Raw genomic sequence first — 17,903 nt, forward strand, 5'->3', positions numbered from 1 at the left:
GAAAACATGACCTGTTGGGGTGCCTTGAGGACTAGAGTTACATAGTAAGGTTGAATAAAGACACCGGTCCATCCAGTTCAACCTGAGCGAATTGTCCCCATCCCTGTACATTGTACACTCACATCTGCCCCTACCCTCAAGGAGCCTACAATCCAAGGTCCAAATTCATAAACTAGGGCCAATTTTGGACAGAAGCCAATTAACCTACCAGCATGTCTTTGGAGTGTGGGAGGAAACCCGCACAGGAAGAACATGCAAACTCTAGGCAGGTAGTGTCATGGTTGGGATCCGAACCAGCAAACCTTTTTACTGCTAGGTGATAGTGCTACCCACTACACCACTGTGCCACCCCTAAGTTGAATTGGGTGATATAGATAACCATTTTAAAGAAAACAATGTTGCAGGGCAGTCAAACTTTACCTGTACTACCTTGTAAAATGTGATTACTGTGTGAATGTGTAACTAAATGGCCACCCTAAAAACCTGTAACATTGACACCTGATGGTGGAAAGCCCAGGAAGCACTTGCCACCCAAACAGATAGATGTTACAGGAAACTGTGGTCCAGGTGCTTGATACTATAACTCTTGTACAAAGCTTTGCCAAAATCCACACAAGATTGCAGTGGTCAATGCTACAAGACCCTTACATGGTCCCTCTACAAGAATACACAGGGAATCTGCCTTATGAAATCTATTTGTGGCATTCAGGTTCACCCTAACTATATCCAAGGAGTGTATGGCCACTTCTCTAAAGCCCCATACACACTATCAGATTATCTGCTGAGTTTTTCCTTCAGATTTACCAAAACCATATACCGTATATACTCGAGTATAAGCCGAGATTTTCAGCCTCTTTTTTGAGGCTGAAAGTGCCCCCTCGGCTTATACTCGAGTCGCCGCTGTCTGACTGCTCGATCAGCGTATCGAGCAGACAGACGGCGGACATTAATTTTCAAAAGCCGCGCCTCCTTCTCCGCCTCCGCCTGTGATAGGCGGAACACTGAATTTCCCAGCAGTCAGTGTTCCGCCTATCACGGACATCCGCTCATTCTCATACTACGGACAAGTATGAGAGGATGTCTGTGATAGGCGGAACACAGGCTGCTGGGAAATTGAGTGTTCCGCCTATCACAGGCGGAGGCGGAATTTTGAATTGTAGAATGGCCGCCGAGAAGAGCGGCGATCCATCGGCACGGGACGGAGGAGGCACAGCACGGCACGGGACGGAGGAGACACGGGACGGAGGAGGCACGGCACGGGACGGAGGAGGCACGGCACGGGACGGAGGAGGCTCGGGACGACGGCGGCTCGGGACGGAGGCTTGGGACACAGGTAGGCTGGACACACACACAAGGCTGCACGGACACACACACACACACACACACACACACACACACACACAGGGATGGATGGATGGATGGATGGATACACACACACACAGGGATGGATGGATGGATGGATGGATACACACACACACACACACACAGGGATGGATGGATGGATGGATGGATACACACACACACACACACAGGGATGGATGGATGGATGGATGGATACACACACACACACACACACACACACACAGGGATGGATGGATGGATGGATACACACACAGGGATGGATGGATGGATGGACACACACACAGGGATGGATGGACGGACACACACACAGGGATGGACGGACACACAGGGATGGACAGCCATGTCTCACCCTCGGCTTATACACGAGTCAATAAGTTTTCCAGTTTTTTGGGGGTAAATTGGGGGCCTCGGCTTATACTCGGGTCGGCCTATACTCGAGTATATACGGTAATATGAGGACAAGCCTTAGGAGTTTCAATGTGTATGCAATCAGGCAGGCCCTTCTACTAGATGGTTTTGTAAATCTGAAGGAAAAACTCATCAGATAATCTGATAGTGTGTATGGGACTTAAGTCAGGCTGATTAAGAGCACCATGATGGAAGCATAATGCCCTTGTTCATGTGGAAGGCTGAGTCAATTTTTGGCAAAAAAGAGTGTGTTAGATGCAGAACAAATTTATCTTTATGCAACACTAAGTATGGAGGCTTGTAGGACTTCACTGATGGTTCTGATATTCTGCACACAAAAGTGATGACCACTAGAAATTACACTTTCTAGGATAATGTCATAAGCAGGATCTCCCTGATGTCATCAAAGGGTAGTTTTTGCAAAACCTACAATACTAAATTACTAGCTTCTGGTTAAGACACCATGCCAGCAGATCTACATCTGCCACCCCCTTTCTTTGGCAAATCTATTGGAAGTGAGCTGGATGAAGGGTCCATTTTTCCTGATCCAAGGTTTTCAGGTAAGATAATCCCTGTCAGTGTTCTACCCCTGGTATTTATACTGTGGACAGAGCCGATACATGACATACACTATATTGTCAAACGTATTGGAAGGCATCTGAACTTTAACCACTTGCCGACCAGCTCCTGTACATATATGTCGGCACTTTGAAGATTGACATCCATCTTTTCAGGAGCCAGTCGTGTTTACGACAATGGTGATCTCTGCGGCAGCTTCGCCGCAAGATCACCGTTAACGGCGGTGGGAGAGTCCCCCCCGCCACTTACCCGCTCCCGACGGCATCGGCTTGTAGTGATCCATTATATGTAGTTTATATCACCAATATCCAAGTCACGGCACCAATGTAGTGATATAATATATGTATAGCGTGGGTAGATGATTAATTCGTTATTATAAGTACTCTTCCGCAGCAACCCAATTCTTCCAGAGAGATGCACTTTATTGACATCCAATACAGAACAAAGTCTTGTAACAGATGACAAAATCCAACAGAGTATATCTTACAAATCTAGAACATATTCATAGCTCTATTCCTTAATCCTTGGTGCCTTCACACACCCAGACAAGACTGACTGAATGCCAGCTTGAATGTCCTCTCAAGTACTGGTCTGACACGGGGGGGGGGGGGGGGGGGGTTCTGCTATGTCAACCAAATGTTTCCCATGAATACCTCCCTCCAATCTTATTACCATCAATAAATACTTCTTCTATGGTCCTACATCTTCCTTAAGTTAAAACAATGTATCAATTGAAATGTTCAATTAGCTTAACAGGCCATACCTCACACACCTAGGTAGACTTGCATAAGATTAACACATCAAAGGGTCTTCAGCTGTCCCTTTGATATGTTAAATGCAGTTGGCTTGGACAACTCAACTGAATTTCTGGTCATTATGGTACTTTAATACAATATCCTACATGAATTGGCCAACATATTACAACACGGCTGAGGCGATTAGGTCCTCTCAGTGCCTGGATATGGAGACAAGTGAGGCTAAGATGGCCCCCACCTCCGCTTACAGTTCTTAAAGGCACATTTTTCAATGACATTTTTTCAAATGACACATTTTTTTTTTTTATTGCATTTTAGTCCAAATATAAGATCTGAGGACTTTTTGATTCCAGATCTCATATTTAAGAGGACCTCCCATGCTTTTTTTATTACAAGAGATGTTTACATTCCTTGATATAGGAATAAAAATGATCCAGATTTTTATTTTTTTTAAAACAGTGAAAAAAATAATAAAATTAAGTAAAATAAATATGAAAAAAAAAATGAAAGTGATCTGTCCCAACGAGCTTGTGCGCAGAAGTGAACGTATATGAAAACGGTGGTCAAACCACATGTGATTTATCACTGTGATCAGTAGAGCGAGAGCAATAATTCTGGCCCAAGACCTCCTAACGCAAAACATGCAACCTGTAGAATTTTTTCCATTCCACGAGCGGCGCAATTTTGAAGTGTGAAATGTTGGATATGAATTTACTCGGCATAACATTATCTTTCACAATATAAAAAAAAATGGACTAACTTTACTGTTGTCTTATTTTTTTATTCAAAAAAGTGATTTTCCAAAAAAAGTGCGCTTGTAAAACTGCAGCACAAATATGGTGTGAAAAAAAGTATTGCAATGACTGCCATTTTATTCTCTAGGGTGTTAGAAAAAAATAATATATAATGTTTGGGGGTCCTAAGTAATTTTCTACAAAAAAAAAACAACCAAAAAACGAGAGTTAGACTTACCGGTAACTCTGTTTCTAGGAGTCGTCCAGGACAGCACTAGAGAGATAGGCTCCACCTCCAGAGACAGGAAACACAATCCAGATCTTTAAAGGGCGGTCTCCGTCCCTTCCCCTTCAGTCTTGTAAATGAGAACTTTCCCTGAAACGGCTTCTGTAACGACAAAAACAGTTGTCCAGCATTATAACAGCATATAGGGAGGGAATCCATGCTGTCCTGGACGACTCCTAGAAACAGAGTTACCGGTAAGTCTCACTCTCGTTTTCTCTAGTCGTCTGTCCAGGACAGCACTAGAGAGGATCAACGAGAACTTACCAGATTGGGGGGGACTACCGCTTGAAGGACCTTTCTCCCAAACGCCTGATCTTGCGCTGAGATAAGGCCCAATCTGTAATGCTTCATAAACGTCGAGTAGCTTGACCAAGTTGCTGCTCGACAAATTTGTTCTGGTGTCGCTCCAGCTCGCTCTGTCCAAGAGGTCGACAGTGCCCGTGTAGAGTGAGCCATGGGGGGAAAAGGACATTCCATTTTCATCCCTTTGTAGGCTTCTACAATAGCTTGTTTGATCCACCTTGCAATTGTATTCTTTGAAGCTTGTGACCCGCATGTAAAACAAATAATGCATTTGATTTTCTAATGCTTTTCAACATCTCCAGATACTGTAAGACACAGGCTCTCACATCCAGTTGGTTAAACTCTACCTCCTTAGGATTAGTGGGGGACCCACAGAACAAAGGTAAAACAATTTCCTGTGTTCTATGGAACTTTGTCACTACTTTGGGTAAAAACCCATAGTCCGTGCGCAACACCAGCCTATCTTCAAAAATTTGTAAAAACGTCTCTTTCACCGAAAGTGCCTGAAGCTCGCTAATGCGTCTGGCTGTGGAAATAGCCACTAGGAACACTGTTTTGAGCGTGATCCATTTCAAGGAAAGTTCTTCTTCCCGAGACTTTTTTACCCATCCCTGTAACACAATTGACAGGTCCCATTTGGGTAAAATTTTGAAAGGAACAGGTTTAATCCTGGTCAACCCCTTAAAGAACCTGCTGACTAGCGGGTCTGCCGCCAGAGGTTGATCCAAAAAAAACAGGGCCGCAATTTGTACCTTTAAGGTACTAATGGCCAGTCCCTTATCCGCACCGTCTTGTAAAAACTCCAAGACTGTCGGGATACTTAGACACCTTTTTAGTGTCCAACCATGAACAAAAAACCTTCCAATACTTAACATAAATTGCTTGGGTTACCCTCTTCCTACTAGAAAGGAGGCTCTCTTCAGACGCCAGGCCGATAACTTTAGGGTCTGTATTTCTGGCAACAGAACTGGACCCTGGGACAGCAGATCCTCTCTCTCGGGCAGTATGAGGGGAGGCTCGTCTGTCAGGCCCAGCAGCATTGAGAACCACGGTCTCTTCGGCCAATACGGAACCACCAGTATTAATGTGGTCCGTTTCTGCAAAAATTTCCTCAGGACTCGAGGAATTAGCTTGAATGGGGGGAAGGCGTAGCAAGTGCGAAACGCCCAGTTTTGTGCCAAAGCGTCTATCCCTTTTGCCCCTGCTTCCCTCTCTAGGGAGAAGTACACTGGGACCTGGGTGTTCGCTTTCCTGGCGAACAAGTCCACCTCCGGAAGACCCCATTTGCGCACTTCAGCTGTTAACTCTCCCTGTTCAGGGACCATTCTGATTCGTACACCCGGTGTCGACTCAAAGTCTGCCAGGTGGTTGTCCACCCCCTTTAGATGGACCACTGAAACTGATTCTAGGTTTTCTTCTGCCCAATGGATGATCGTACTTGTTAGCTTGATCAAGGACGGGCATCTCGTTCCTCCCTGTTTGCTTAGGTAGGAAACCGCCACTATACTGTCCAAGAGGACCTGTACATGGTGGTCCTTCAGATCCCTGGCAAATGCCCTTAAGGCTTCCCAGATTGCCTGCAACTCCCTCCAATTGGCCGACCTCTGGGACTGTGTCTCCCCCCAGCATCCTTGGTCTACTTTCGATCTCAAGTGGGCCCCCCAGCCCCAAGCACTGGCATCTGTAGTGATGTGGACAGACACTGGAGGAGACCACCATAGACCCCGTACTAGGTTCTCCTCTCTCTTCCACCACCAAAGAGACCTTCTGGTCTTTGAGGATAGATGGATATTCCCGTCCAGGGGTTCTTGTGTCCCGTCCCAGCTGCACAGAATATTGGCCTGAACGCACATGAAATGAGCCCTTGCCCAAGGAACCGCAGGGATTGTTGCCACTAATAGGCCCAACCCTGCCATAGCTGAGCGGATGAAAATTGTCCGATTGGACTGCAAAAAGGTTACCATCTCTTTCACCTTTTCTACTTTTTCCCCTGTGAGGAAGACTTTCTGTGACACCGAATCTACCAGGAAACCTAGATACTGTATGGCCTGTGTTGGTGCCAAGTGCGACTTTTCTTCGTTTATTAACCACCGCAGCCATTTTAGGCAAGAGATGGCTACCCTCAGATCTCCCTGCAGTTGGAGCTTTGAGGGAGCGAAGAATAAAAGGTCGTCCAAGTATGGTATGACAGTGACCCCTTTCAGCCTCAGGGGAGCCAACGCTTCTGCCAGGACCTTGGTAAATGTCCTGGGGGAAGAAGATAGACAGAATGGCAGAGCCCTGAATTGGAGGCATCAGATCTGGAGGTATCGGATCTGCCTTCCCCAAAGAATCACTATCCTCAAATACTTTTGAGAGTCTTCTCGAATGGGGATGTGTAGGTACGTGTCCCTCAGATCGAGAGAGGCCATGAAACAATTTGGAGGGAGTACTGACCTCACTGTAAAAATTGTTTCCATCTGGAATTTCTTGTAAGTTACCCACTTGTTCAGTAACTTTAGATTCAAAATTAACCGGAATTTATGGGGCGTGGCTTGATCTCAGCCAAGATGGATGTGTAGCTCGGGAGCTCCGACACACAGCGGGACAACGTAGCGGCTCACGGAGCTCAGAGGCGGTTTTACCTATCCCCTGAGCGGCGATCCAGGTCTGGGACACCTACCGACTATGTCTAGGTGGAAACGAGCGGACAAAAAGCCCAGGAAACTGACGGCTTACTTTTCACAGCCACCAGGCCGGCAGGCCCAAGATGGCGCCGGCGCGTCCTCCACTCCGCGCCATGCCGCCACATCTCCAGAGCGCAGCGGCGGGCTGATACGAGACCCAGAGCGACGGTACTCGGACTCTCAGGCATCCACTCCGTCGAATGGAAGCCCGGCCAAGGCAAGGAGCAGAAGGGAAGGCGAGGAGACAGCGCGACATGCTGAGGTGAGCTCTCCCATTGACTCTCAGGAGGACACCAGGGAACTCCCTGACTCCATTATGACTTTTCCAACTACTAATCAACCTGTCCTTGATACCACTCTCAAAGACATGCTCATTTCTTTGCGCAGCTCTTTACATACTGACATGATGGCCTGCATGAGAAGTTTTGGCACAGATCTAAAAGATATGGGACACAGGGTGGACCATATAGAGACTAAAATGGGGGAATATGCCTCCACAATCAATGATTTGATCGATGCACATGATACAGTGGAAGAAGAACAGAGCTGGGTGAAAGCAAAATTAGCAGACTTGGAAGACAGGTCCAGAAGGAACAATGTTAAGCTGAGGGGTATCCCTGAAACAGTAGCTGATGCGGATCTGCGTACCTATGTTTCGAAACTGCTATCCACCCTCATGCCAGATCTCACGCCTATTGAGATATCTATTGATCGGATACACCTCATCCCAAAGCCTGCCTTCATTCCAGCTCATGTACCCAGAGATGTTTTGCTCTGCATGCATTTTTATCAAACAAAGGATCGTCTAATGCAGATGACGAGGAAGGGGGAACACCACAATACAGAATTTTCTGGTCTCCAGTTCTATGCGGATCTTTCGCAGCACACCCTGCAACTTCGCAAAAATCTAAACAACATCACTAAAGTGTTGCGAAACCACCACATTCGCTATAAATGGGGGTTCCCCACTAAACTAGTTGTGCACAAAGAAGGGACTAACTATATAATCTCCTCGCCTTCCAAAGGACTTCAACTTCTCAAATCATGGAAGATCCTTCTGGAAGATTCGTCAAACTCACCTATGCCTGACATGCCAAAGAACTTACCTCATGAATAATACACGCCTGACACCAGCTACCTATTGCTCTTCTAGAGATCTGGACGCTGTAAGGCACAACCTATCCAATAGGCCCCGCACATAGGAGCCTCTTGCTGGTCCAATTTTCTTGAGCGGATACATTCTGCACACGGGTTATGATAACCCTCCTTTTAACTGTTTGCTCAACACTGTTGGTTTTGTTCCCCCTTTCCCTCCCCTTCTTGTTCCAGGAGCTGTTGATGTACTTACTGTTTTCCAGAAACCTCATTGTCCTATGTCTTACCCTCTCCCTGGCCGGGGACTTGCCAAAGGACTGTTGCTATCGGGTTGTTTCAGGTCTCTATCCATCATTGAGGAGGCTTCAGACTGTCGAGACGCGCGAGTATACCCGAGTATTACTTCTGAGCTTTGACATTCCTGCAGATCATGCCAGTCACCATTTTGTCAATTAACGCCCACAGGCTCAATCATCCAGCTAAGCGGTTCTCTCTATGGTCTGAAGCCCAGTCGTCACATTGCAACATTCTATGTGTTCAAGAGACGCACTTTCCCATGGACGCACCTCCTAAATGTACGTTAAAAGGATTTCAACACTATTTTTTTGCAAATGCACAGGAGAAGAAAAGAGGGGTCATGATTGCCATCAGAGACTCGATTTCCTTCCAGCTGCATCAGCAAATCATGGACCCTAATGGTCGGTTTCTCATATTAATTTGTGACATTAATAACCATCGCTACACATTGGTCAATGTATATGTTCCCAATGCTCGTCAGATAAATTTTTTGAATATTCTTATGAAGAAAATACGTAAAGTGAGAGAAGGAGCATTGCTGTTATGTGGAGACTTTAATATCACCCCGGACCCAAAGGTGGATTCTACTACTACTTCCTCCAAGCGATTGTTATCTTTAGCTAATTTCTTGAGATCTAATGAATTGTATGATGTTTGGCGTTGTGGACATGCCTGTGAGAGGGACTATTCTTTCTACTCTCACAGGCATCACTCCTACAGTAGAATTGACTTGTTTCTGGCGGATAGGTGGCTTCTGCAAAAAATATCCAAGACCAAAATTAATGCAATATCATGGTCGGATCATGCCTCTGTTCTGATTCAGGTCGCAGATAACAACCTCACACCCACCACTTATTTGTGGAGAGCGAATGCTCATATAATTCAAGACCCTCATACTAAATCCGTGCTGGAAAGCCACCTCTCCGAATTTTTTAGTATTAACGCCACTCCTGACGTCACACCGTCCACGGTGTGGAACGCTCATAAGGCATATATTCGTGGTATTTTCATTCAGCTAGGGGCTAGAGCGAGGAGGCAGAGGCAGCGGCAGCTAGACAAGCTTTTGAAAGAAATTGAAACCCTAGAGGGCTTACACAAAACACATCCTTCCCCTGATCTTCATTTCAAACTTACTAATGTACGTCATGATCGTAGACTCTTCTTGTTATAAAAATTTGAACAACAGGAAAGACGGCTGAAGTTGTCCTTCTACTCTACTGGTAATAAGGCTGGTAAGGCCTTGGCCCGTAGACTGCGGGGACAGCGCTTCAAATACAAAATTCCCTATCTGATTGACTCAACATCTAAAGCTAAAGAGCAGGATCCCCAGAAAATTGCTGATGCCTTTAGCGATTATTATGCATCCTTATATAACCTGGCTGATGATGAGTCCACCCCGCAGCCTTCTAGGGTTGATATTGATAACTTTTTGTCGACAGTGAATCTTCCTAAACTGAGTATCTCTCAGTTGGATGAGCTAAATCTACCCTTTACAGTAGACGGAATTTTTAAAGCCATTACATCGTTACCGAATAACAAATCCCCTGGTCCTGATGGGCTGACTGGGGAATACTACAAAGCATTCATGCCTATCTTGGGACCTCACTTGCTTAGGGTCTTTCGGGATGCCGCTGCCTCATCTCTCTTCCCTTCAGAAATGCTGGAGGCACTTATAGTGACTCTGCCTAAACCTGGTAAAGCCCCGGACGTGCCTCAGAACTTTAGGCCTATATCATTATTGAATAATGACTTGAAACTGTATGCTAAAATGTTAGCTTTTAGACTGATGTCAATTTTGCCTACCTTGATAGATCTAGATCAGTCGGGGTTTACAAAGGGCAGACAGACTTCAGACGCCACCAGACGAGTCATTGATATCATTAGTCTAGCAAAAAGACAGCGGACGCCTTCTCTGCTCCTAGCGCTGGATGCAGAGAAGGCGTTCGACAGGGTCCACTGGGTCTACCTGGCCAGGGTATTGGAGAAGTTTGGCTTTGAGGGCCACATCCTCACATCCATACTTGCACTCTACACCTCACCTTCTGCTAGAGTATACACCTCAGGAATATTATCCAAGCCCTTTAACATTACAAACGGCACTCGTCAAGGATGTCCAATGTCCCCTTTAATTTTTAATATGCTTATGGAACCCCTAGAAGCGAAATTCAGGCAAAATCCCAATATACAGGGATTTGATGTAAGAGGCCGTAAGCACATTATAAGTTTGTTCGCTGATGACATGATACTTATGCTCACACACCCAAGGAACTCCCTGTTCCATGCAACAGCCCTTCTGACTCAATATAGCAAAATCTCATATTACAAAGTCAATAGCACTAAATCTTACATCCTAGACTTCCTAGGCACATCCCCACAGGAGAAACACCATATACAAAATACTTCTATCTTTATCTGGCAGGACTCTGGGATTTCTTATCTAGGGATTACACTTACCTCTTGTCCCAACCAACTTTTTATGGCAAACTATCTACCATTAGAAAATAAGTTGCGGATGGGTTTTCAAACCTTGAAAAAGCATTTTCTCTCATGGTCGGGTCGCCTAGCGGCATTTAAAATGCAGATTCTACCACAGTTGCTATATATATTTCGCACTGTCCCGGTCCCAGCCAGCAAATCCTTCTTTGCGAGATTGCAATCACTTTTATTGAAGTTCCTCTGGGAAGGTAGAAGAGCAAGGTGCACATTCGGCACCTTGATTAGGTCTAGGAAAGCAGGAGGTATGAGTCTACCAGTGATAGTAGATTATTACAGATCGGCTGTCCTTGCACAGGTCAAGGAGTGGATGGCTGTCCATCCCTCCTCGCTGTGGGGAGAACTAGAGCAGTCAACTATACCGGGTGGTAATCTTTCTAACTACGCTATGGCTTTCCCATATATGTCACGGACCCCAAGAGATGTGCCACCCCCCTGTGGTTGCCTCTTTACAGGCTTGGACATATTTAACTTCACATAAACCAATAGAAGGTCTAACCTCGGTTATGCATGTCCCTCTCAGGGTTCTAACACTTTTGATTCCAGATTTATCCTTAGAAAGATGGTTCACATCGGGAATACTATGGATACGTGACTTATACAGTAGCAATACGATTAAATCATTGGTAGCTATGCAAGAGGAATATGGGTTACCACAAACGGAATTCTTCTCATATGCACGAGTCCAATAGCTCCTCAATAGTACCACCATTTCACCCTATGAAATACATTGGAAAGTCAAGAAATATCTAACTACTGATGAAAGGTGCAGGGGCGGCATCTCTTTATTTTACAATAGCCTGCAGGACAAAACAGTTTTCCAAAAAACCAACTCCATGCTAGCATGGGAGAGAGACTTAGGTATCCTCATTTCCAATTCACAATGGAGCAAAGCAATTCAACACACATACTCAGCCTCAAAATGTACTTCCTTATGGGAACTCTCACACAAAATCATACATAGATGGTACCTAAGCCCACATCGTATTGCTAAATTTAACCCCTCTGTCTCTCCCCTCTGCTGGAGAAAGTGCTCCCAGGTCGGTACTTTGATACATGTTTTATGGGACTGCAGTAAGTTGGCTGGGTTTTGGACAGAGGCCCTCAAGATATTTCATCAGGTAACTGGTATGACATTGACTCACTCCCCCTCCCTTGTATTATTGAATGTAGGTATTGAGGACATTCCACCACCGTTTAGGCAATTCACGACTCATTTGTTCTTAGCAGCTAAACTAACTATTCTTAGAGTCTGGAAGTCGCCAGATCCCCCGGATCTGCGGGAGGCTTTGCGGACCCTGTCTATTCACTACACATATGAGCTAGCATTAGCGACTTAGGGAAAAAGGCAGCTTTCTTGGAAGACTGGCAGCCTTGGGTAGATTGGTACGACTCTCACAAATTGTCGTAAGAGTAGTCTATGCATGCATTTTCCACTTAGCTTCTCTCATAGGACAGACCCCCATTCCTCTCGAGTCCTTTGACAGCTCCAAACCCCTATTCCTTTCCCCTCCCCCGTTACTTATATTTGTTTTTACTTTGGGTTACCGTATTATTGAATGATTCTCGTTCCTGGACACACCAGGCAGTCTGAATCTAGATGTTGCAAACTTTGGCCTTCTGACTTACGATTGACTGGAAGCCGGGCCTTCTTACCTCTTGGGTGCAGCTAGTTCCCAGATGGGGCGCCCATGGGGAGGGAGAGCTAAGTGTATTAGTAAACAAGGTCATGTTCTCAGCAACGACAGGAACTAACACAGTATATGGTCTGAGTTGCATATGCTTTAACTTGACATTAGGCACTGTCCTTTTACATCATCAAGATTGTCAATTGCGTTTTTGTTGTCCTTCTTCTTATCTTTTTATGTGCAATATGTGACACCCATTCTGTAACCCTATGTTGTTGTTAAATTGTGAACATTTCTTGAATAAAAACTATTGATACAAAATTAACCGGAATTTGCCTGACAGTTTCTTCACTACAAACACATGCGAGTAGAAACCGTAGTTTATTTCTTGTGACGGAACTGGCACTAGATCTATTAAATCGCCAATTTGCGACAGCAAAGCTGTCGCTTTCTGGGGATCCTTGGGAGGCTTGGTCAGACACATCCTTGTAGGTGGGGTGTGCTTGAACTGTATTTTGTAACCCTCCTTGATGATCCTCAGAATAAAAGTATTTGGGGTAGTCTTTTCCCACTGTGGGAGGAACTGCCCCAGTCTTCCCCCCACAGGGACCAGGCCACTGTTTCTTGGGGGTTGGCTCCTTAGAGGTCTGTCCTTGTGACTGTCCCTGCCTTTGGGGATGAAAAAAGCGTTTACCTGTAGTCTTTTTGGGTTTAACAGGAAAGGCCTTCTTCTTGTCCGCAGCGCGGTCCAGGACTTTCTCAAGATCCTGCCCGAACAAGAGGTCTCCCTCAAAGGGAATGCCACATAACCTCAATTTTGAGGCCGAGTCTCCTGATCAAGACTTCAACCAAAGTGCCCTGCGAGATGAGTTTACGAGGGCAGCGGTCCTGGCTGACAATTTAACAGACTCCGCAGAGGCATCTGCCATATAACCTGCTGCTTTATGTAGCATAGGAAGGGACTCCAGGATTTCCTTTCTGGAGGTCCCCCCTTCCAAATGGCTTTGCAATTGTTCCAGCCAGACCTCCAAGTTGCGAGCCACTATTGTCGTGGCCATTGCAGGTTTTAAATTAATCATGGTTACTTCCCATGACCTCTTCAGCAGCACCTCCATCCTTTTATCCATGGGTTCCTTAAGAACACCCATGTCCTCAAAGGCGAGGTCTGTTAATTTTGCACACTGGGGAAAAGCTGCGTCTACCTTGGGCACTTTGTTCCAGACGCAAGTGGGGGCTGAAGGGGAATCTCTGCTTCATACTTTTAGGAAAAAAAATTGCTTTTTCTCTGGCTCCTCCCACTCTCTTGATCGAATCTACCAGTGTGATATGAACCGGAAAAACCCTGACTGAATCTGCCTTTAGGGTCGGACACATCTGGTCATGCAAGGACAGGGAGACTGACTCTTCTTTAATTTCGAGTGTCTCATAAATCACCCCCAGTAAGGCATCTACCTCCTCGAGTGAGTCTGTATCTGGGAGAGCTTGTCCCTTGAACAGGAATATCTCTGGATGATGCCGTCTCACTTAGGCCATCCAGTGAATCAATTCCTCTTCCCCTGATTCGTCACCTTCGTCTGGGGTGGAAGCAGGGGGTACTGCGGCTGGTTTTGGGGTCTCAAGGTTCGCTAGCATTGTCTGGATGGATTGCATTTCTTTCTGTACTCCAGAAATCAAATCCTTACAGGCTCCCGTAGCTTCCTTATAGACTAATTTGTCTATGCATGGTTTGCAAAGGGGCTTAGACCATCCTTCTTTTAATTTATTCATACATGAAGGACATCTCTTCTTCCCCCCTGACCTCTATGGTTCTTTGGGCAGAGCCCAAGAGAAGGAGAGAAGAAGGAAAGGAAAAACAGACAAGTTAACGTCAGCAAAACCTTAGCAAAAATAGGATGCCTTCAAACACCTATGTGCACCCCACCAACCACTAACAGGATTCGCAAGACTCTTTAGTCCAGATCCTGTTTGAGAGAGGGAGGGAGGAAAAACACACCTGGGCCATTTCAGAATGCCTTTGCATTGATTAGTCCATCACCCCCCCCCCCCCCCCCTCTCTCCCAACCCTGTAGGTACAAGACACCTCTGTGTTTGCCTACTTGAACTGGTTCGGCTCCACTGCCACTCTCTACTGCCTCCATATCCAATCGGAATCTTGCCTAACCGCCTGGAGGCTTTTCCCTTCGTTTGTGATGCAGCACAAACGTTCTGTGGCCGGGGCTTTTTAAAATAGCCGCCAAGGTTCCGTTCGTCCACGCTCGCCGCGCTACCCAGAAGTGGATTGCCAGAAGTCCTCTATCCTCCTCCTGCGTTCCACAGGCCGGAACTTGATGCCTGTGCCCGCCCCCCGCCTGACTTTGCGCGCCCAAATCCGAACCTACCATCAGGCGAAGGAACGTCAGCCCTCCCCGGGCTTCTGAAGGAGAACGCCGGTTCGTAGCTGCTGTCAACCCGGAGGACCTCAGATTTCTGCTACCAAAAACAGGTACACAGAACTCCTTCCCCCGTCTCTTATGGGCAATCCCACCGTAAGGGGAAGGAGAGCTCCTGATCCAGCCTCCTCCTCCGGTGGAGGAAACACAAAGGCTGAAGGGGAAGGGACGGAGACCGCCCTTTAAAGATCTGGATTGTGTTTCCTGCCTCTGGAGGTGGAGCCTATCTCTCTAGTGCTGTCCTGGACAGACGAGTTTTAAACATGTAAACACCTAAATTCCAACACAAGGCTAGTCCTTAAGTGGTTAATGGCATCCCAGTCTTAGTCCGTAGAGCTCAATATTGTGTTGACCCATGAATCAAGTTTTTCAAAACTCCAACATAGGATAGTACAGTGGGAATCCAAAAATAGAGCAGAGCCACGTCCTGTACAACAGTTTAAATTAAAAGGACAACAAAAATTGACTTTATAGGTTCCAATTTTATATATATATATATATATATATATATATATATATATATATATATATATATATATATACATACACACACACACACACACACAGTTTTTATGTAACAAATATTACAAAACACACATTTTATATAAAATATTTTTATATAAAAATCTTGCAAATAAAATGCAGACAGCTAGCTAAATCTCTCTAATTGGGTAGATGCATAACAGTACAGATCAAATCCTGTAATCATGTTGTAATGCACAACAAAAGCTCTGCGTGTTTCGCAATTTGGATACTGCTTCGGGAGCTTATGGAATATTCTATGGAGAGGAGAGAGACGCAAGTATTCAATAATAATAAACAATAACAAATTGATAGAAATACTCTGATTTTTTGCACGGTTGGCAGGTGATCAGAGGGAGGACTCCCAATGTTGGCATGCAAGTGATGGTACAAAGGTATACATGGGGACCTGCCTGGTGAGAAATGTATTAGAAAATAGTGAAAGTAAACAGTAGTGACATTTATAGGGTAAATAACCACTATTTAATGTACATGGGTAGTAATCCTATAAAGGGTTAATCAAAAAAAAAAAATCCCCCTATTCAGAAAACTCATTGCATGCACAAAGAAAAGGAACACGTCCCAGAAAATCGATATTAACAGGCCTACCTGTTGTGGTGAAACAACACAAAAGACAGTTCTCAATATATACTAGGCAAAAGTGGGCTGTAGGTATGATTGGTGAAGCTGAAAAAAAGCAGTCAGCAGCATATCTTATAAAAATAGGTAAATATAAGTGTCAGGTCACCTTGAGGCGAGGTGACAGATGCACACCAAAGGGATCAGGAGTGCACCGCAAGGTTGTGGACCCTACAGCTGACTGCTGCGGACGGGGGATCCCATCGGGGTTAGAGCGTAAGATTCCCTGGGACGTGGAGTCTAAGAGCCAGCAGGTGTTCACCAGAGCCTCTAGCGGTGAGGATGGACTGGGCTGCAACTGGCTCCAGGTCGCGACCCCCAGGGTCCCCCAGCTCGCACCCACAGTAGGCAACAGGAGGATAGGGATAGTGAGGGATAAAGCCAAGGTCGGGGCCACAAGCAGACAGGAATAGTCAGGGACACACCAATAGGTCAGAATCACAGGCAGACAGGGATAGTCAAGGACACGCCAAAGTCGGTAATGGAACAACAGAAGAGCACACGGCAGGTAACAGGAAGCTAACACCCAAAGGTTGATCAGCTGGGTTGGCCTGCAGTGCACAGGTTAATATAGAGCTCTCTGATAGGAGCTAGGGTGGAGTCATGCCAGAGGATGGATTACAAAAGCAGTCAGGTGAGGGTCGGCTGGTCTAGAGATTAACACATGGAAACAGGTAAGCAAACTATTGCAAAACCATGACAATACTGTAAGTAATCTCAGTAATTCCAACTACATTGAGCCAATAAATAACTTGGATGAAGTGAATAGATTAGTATTCTCACCTTGCAACACTGATAGTGCAAGGTAAAATACCAAAAAGGAAACAAATAGCGGCGTCACCATATATCTAACAGCCAAACAGCAGTACTCACATGGATGTTAGTGAGCAAACAGCACAATTAGTAATCTGGTAGCAGTCTCAGACTATCTAGAAAGTAAAAGACAGACAGCTGAGACTAGAAACAATCAAAGATACCGTGACAGAAATACAGCAAATCAAATATCACAGTTGGAACTCAAAACATTAAGTGCATATACCTTTCAAGGATGGATGTAGAGGTATGCAATCTGCAAAAGAGTCCGGACGCACACCACCCCTTTCAAGAGGTGCCATGGTGTAGGGCTGAACGAAAAGTCCTATATACACGTCCCAGTCAGGTGCACAAAATCACTGTGTCACCTGACTCGGCCGGAAGGGGGTGTGTGCACATCTTCCCAATGGATGCACATGCACAGTAGGCAAAAACCACCTGAAATAAACACAACAATAAAGGGAGGGACGCAGCCCTCAATGTTCAGGTCGGAAAACACCCCCCCCCCCCCCCCCCCGCAGTGCTCAACGACAGCGTATGGAAATGCTGAGAGATAGCCCGATAATGGATGTTAAAATAGCCAGGTGCGATCACAGAGGGAATGACAGAGGGGAGGAAAAAAAAAAAAAAGAGGGAGGGAAGGAGGGGGAAAAAAAAGAGGGAGTGAAGGGGGGGGAAGAAAAGAGGAAAAGGGGAAGGAAGGAAGCCTGCATACCTAAACAATAGCCGAAAAAACCAGTCCGAAGACTGGATTGTGGGTACTCGGCCGCATGCATACTTGTAACACCCAATGCCAATGGGGTCCTCAAAATAATACCTAGAGGGTTTCTGCTGCTAGCTTCCGAGACATATAGCCAGAAACAAAAAAAAACAGATAAAATCTGAAAAAAAAAA

At 45.7% G+C, this 17,903-nt stretch overlaps 1 protein-coding gene across 6 annotated transcripts in view; it reads right to left on the bottom strand.

Moving 5' to 3' along the window:
* The window catches only part of MARCHF6 (membrane associated ring-CH-type finger 6), a 1,566,402-nt gene that overhangs the window by 431,847 nt on the left and 1,116,652 nt on the right, over positions 1–17,903 (bottom strand). The gene's annotated exons all lie outside the window — the stretch shown is intronic.

This window comes from Lithobates pipiens, unplaced genomic scaffold (genome assembly GCF_037356315.1).
Source record: "Lithobates pipiens isolate NorthernLeopardFrog02 unplaced genomic scaffold, aLitPip1_a1.2 Scaffold_19, whole genome shotgun sequence".
NCBI classification, from domain to species: Eukaryota; Metazoa; Chordata; class Amphibia; order Anura; family Ranidae; genus Lithobates; species Lithobates pipiens.